Source organism: Aspergillus viridinutans, assembly GCF_018404265.1.
Source record: "Aspergillus viridinutans IFM 47045 DNA, scaffold_8, whole genome shotgun sequence".
NCBI lineage: Eukaryota > Fungi > Ascomycota > Eurotiomycetes > Eurotiales > Aspergillaceae > Aspergillus > Aspergillus viridinutans.
Genome location: NW_025091224.1, coordinates 93,717 through 98,856, shown reverse-complemented (window position 1 = coordinate 98,856; position 5,140 = coordinate 93,717).

The window sequence follows — 5,140 nt, the reverse complement described above, 5'->3', positions numbered from 1 at the left end:
AGAATTAATTAAGGTAGAATCTAGTAAGAGAGATGAGCCACATGAGTAAGTAAGTAAGGAGAATTGATTAAGGTAGAATCCAGGTTAAATAGTTCTATATATAGTAGGGTCCTATCTAGGAAGATCTAGTTCTAAATAGTATAGTTTACTAACTATATATTTTAGAAGAAGACTACTAGGGAAGACTTCTACTTATACTATTAGGCTATAGTATTATTCCTACACTAGCCTATATATAGTATAGGGTTATAGAGTACTAGATTATAGTATAATATCTTCTCCTAGAGGGCCTCTACCATGCTCTACATGCTAGAGAGAAGGAAGGTAATAGAAATATAATAAATAAGGATAGTATACTAGTAATTAGTAATATAGGTATATTTATCCTTAGGGAGCTCCTAGAGCTATACCTTTTTATTCTAGATTAGGTACTCCTAATCTAATATAGAATAGGTATATATATCTAGATTACTACTATAAAGTACCTAGGCCCCCACTACCTATATACTAGCTAGGCTAGGGAGGCTACTATAGTAGAGAATCTCCTAGATCTTATCTATAATAGCTATAATAGTAGTTTACTTATAAGGGCTAGCTCCTAGGCTATTTCTATATGATATATCTATACTACTAGATCTAGATATAGTTCTTATTATTATAGGGGGGTACAGCTAGGGGGGAGGAGGTAGGAAGAAGATAATAATAGTTAGAGAGGGAAGATAGATTACTTATTACCTACTAGATCTAGCTAAGGACCCCCTAGGCCCTAGAAGTTATAGATAAAGAAGTAACTAAGCTATACTTACCTATCTCTATATTATTTATACTAGGTGCCCTAGTCTACTTACTAAAATTACTAGTAACTATAACTATACTATAGACCTAGCTCTCTAGCAGCCTTATAACTAGGATATAGATCTACTAAGTAAAACCTTTAATCTAGGGGGCCTTAGTAGACCTACTAGAGTAAGCTTAAGTAAATTTAATAATATCTATATAGTATACTATAAAATAAAAGAAATAATTAATAATAGAAGAATTATTACTAGTTACTAGGGCTAGCTACTAAGCTATAATATTAAAATAACTAGGCCCTAGTAGGAAGTATAAGATAGTATATAATTAAAGTATAAAATAGTATATAGTATTAGAGTAAAGTCTATAAGTAGTCTAACCTAGTATAAGAAGGTAATCTAATAAGAGAGGTAAAGCTCTAATCTAGTTAGATAATTACTCTATCTAAAGGATTATTATTAGTAAATAGCTAGAGCTAAATCTTAGAGGTCTAGGATTTAGCACCTCTAATTAGTAGGGTTAATTACTATATAGGATCCTAATTAGAAAGCTATAAATATAATCTACTAATTAAAATAATAGTTAATATATATTTAACTATACAGAGATAGCTCTTAGGGGTAAGGAGGTTAGATTTTAGGGTTTAGTAAGGTCCCTATTTATTAATTATTATATAGATTAGTATTTAAGGGGCTAGTTAGCTAGATAGCTAGCTAGCTTACTATATATATATTAGTTTAGCTTAAAGGGTTTAGGACCCCCTGTATATACTTATCTATCTTAATAAAGGTAGAATCTAGTAAGAGAGATAAGCTATATAAGATAAGTAAGGAGAATTAATTAAAATAGAATCTAGTAAGAGAGATAAGCTATATAAGATAAGTAAAGAGAATTAATTAAGATAGAATCTAGTAAGAGAGATAAGCTATATAAAGTAAGTAAGAAGAATTAATTAAGATAAAATCTAGTAAGAGAGATAAGCTATATAAGGTAAGTAAGAAGAATTAATTAAGATAGAATCTAGTAAGAGAGATAAGTTATATAAGGTAAGGAAGGAGAATTAATTAAAATAGAATTTAGTAAGAGAGATAAGCTATATAAGATAAGTAAAGAGAATTAATTAAGATAGAATCACAGGTTATAGATATATAGAATATTAATATAGTAGATATTTATAGTCTTAAATTCTAATAAGAGATTAAGCTATTTATAATAGTTAAGAGTTATTAGTTAATCTATCTAATTAATAATAACTATATAACTAAAATTTATATCTTATATATAAGAAAAGAGGGCCACCTGATTATATTAAGATAGTTTAAAAATATAATTATAATCTTTAAAAAGACCTTTTATCTATTTTACTAGTATTTAGATAGTTAAATAGAGTAGTATTATAATCTTCTTCTAAATATATACTAGAGTTAGATCTATATAATATAGTTTAGGTAAAATAGTAAGTAGAAGTTCTATATCTTTATAAGATATAATTATAGCTTTATATTTTATAAAATTAATAATAAAACTATATTTACCTAGTATATTAATACTAATAAAAAGATTAGCTTTAAGATCTTAGGTTAAATATACCTCTATTTATATTTTTATAAAATAATATCTAGTACTATACTTTACTAGGATAAATAATAAAATAGAGATAAACTAAGTACTTATAAATTTATTAGTAATACTATATACTAGTATAGGTACTGGATAATTATAAATAGTAATATTAGGTAGAAACTTAAGTAGGAATTTATAATTAATAATTATTATTATATAATCTAAGTCTAAATAAATTATTATTACTAGTTACTTAGTATAAAGATATACTTTAGTATATTTCTAGGATTAAAATCCTATATTATTATATAAGGGAACTTCTATTAGCTTTATCTTAAGAATTAATAAATCTATAATATCTATATAAAATCTACTAATATTATTATAATCTAGCACATACGCATAAAGGGTATTATTAAAGGGAAATTTATATTTATAATTATTATATTATATTAGTCTTATAAAGTATACTTTAGTATTATATTCTTAATTATATTTCTTATTTAGCTACTTATTATATTCTTAATTATTATAATACTCTAGAGGTAGCTTACCTTTAGGATATTCTATTCTACTATTAGGGAATTTATTAAAGTTATTCTTATTATATCTATATTAGTATACTTTATTACTATAATATATATAAGTCTTTTAGATAAAACTATAACTATAGTTTTTATAATTCTAATTCTAAAAACCTCCCTAGAGATAGTATGGGAAATCCTATAGATTAGGTTATATTAGTATTAGGGATAAAACTAATATTCTCTAAGATGGTTTATTAGCCTTATTCTTATAATCTTTATATTTATAGTAGAATTCCTATCTCTAAGGTTATTAATTTATATTTCTTAGACTATATAGATTAGGATTTCTATATAAATTATATAAATTAGAATTTCTATAATTATTAGTAGGGGTTAGGCTATATACTTAATAGGGGTATATATAGTCTATATACTTATTTTAGGAAGTAAAATAAGGATTTCTTATCTATTAGGCCTAAGAATAGTATCTATAAAAGCCTTCTTATAGGATATTCTAAGTAGCCTACTATATAGGAATATAATATAGAGTTATATTAGTAAATTTATTAAATTAGTTAGTTTATTTCTTATTTAAAATTAATATAAAATCTACTATAGTAATCTTTTTATCTAGTTTATTAATATACTCTTATAGAGGTATATCTAAGTTTCTCTATATTCTAAGAACTAATAGAAATTCTAAGTCTTCTTTATTATATTATTTTACTAGTGATACTATTAATGTAATATATAAGGATAGGGGGTGTTTAGTAATAATATTTATTATTATTGCATGTTAGTATCATGTGACCTTGCTTTGCTGTGTCTATCTGTCTATAGCTAGTAGTTTAAGGAATAACAACTATCTTCCCCATAATCAGCATAGCTATACTAAAGTACCATACTAAATAGTAGTATGTCCTGGGCATTCAGGACTTAATTAGGGAAAACTAATTAATTAACTTTTTATTTATTTTATTAATTTCTAACTATTAATTAATAATTAAAGCTGCAGTGGTTTTCCCTGCACCTTTTTAACTAATTCTATTACTAAGATATTTTAACACATTTTACTGCTTTCCTAAAAAGGAAGTTAATAATACTATAACTAGGATTTTAGTTATACTATAATTAATAAACTTATACTTACCTATTAACTAACCTTTATTATTAATATTAACCTTTTATCTATTTTATTAACCTTCCTAGTTCTTATCATATTATAAGCTTTCATCTATTAATTTATTTAAGTACTATTATTCTATATACTATAAAGTATTTTCCACCTTTACTAACTATATTAATTAATAGATATATTCTATATTATTCTGCTATTCCGCTACATTCATTATTAATTATTAATATATTTATCTATATAATTAAATAGGTTATAACTATATTAGTTAAAAATTCTACTTCTATAACTAATAAGGTTAATAAGTAGCTTATTTCCCTTGTTACTTAGCTTTAGTTATTTAAAGAAATAGGGCATGGATTTATAAAGGATCTTAATCTAGATACTATAGTATGAATAATATTTATACTATGATATTAAGAAGATCCTAAAAGGATTAAATTCCTAGGTAATTAGGTGTATATAAGAGCTATACTTACTATAGTAGTATAATAATTTCTTAAACTTTTAAATTTCCTTTAGGATGACTAATAATTTCTTACTTTCTATATAAACTACTTAAAAAGTAATAAATAAGTGGTAAAATACCCTTTAGGAAGACCTAAAAACTTTACACTACTAATACTAATACTAAAATATCTAGGCTTCTAAAAGAAAGACACCCTTTTTTCTATACTAAAAACTAAAGAGAAACCAGAAGATAAATAATTAGAATTTCTAGTATTACCAGATTTTAAAGTATAAATTAGTTAGCTAAACTTAGAATCATCTTCTTTCATACATTATAGGTTAAATATAGAATTATTAGGGAATACTAAAAAGCTAGAGTTACCTTTAGTAATCCTAGACTTACTAATATTACTAAAATCCCTAGAGTTAGCTTACAGTACTATCCATAGCCTATTATTAGAAGATCTATTAATACTTAATTTATTAACTATAATAATAGCAGGCCCTAATGCAGGTCTAAATAGCCTAAATCTTATTTTCTCTAAGATGTAAAAGGATTAGCTTAATACTATAGTATAATAAGTAGTTATAGCTTCTATATAGGCTTTTATTAATACTTAGCTTAATAACTATAAAGGAAAATAAGCAGCTGATATAACTAATAAGAATA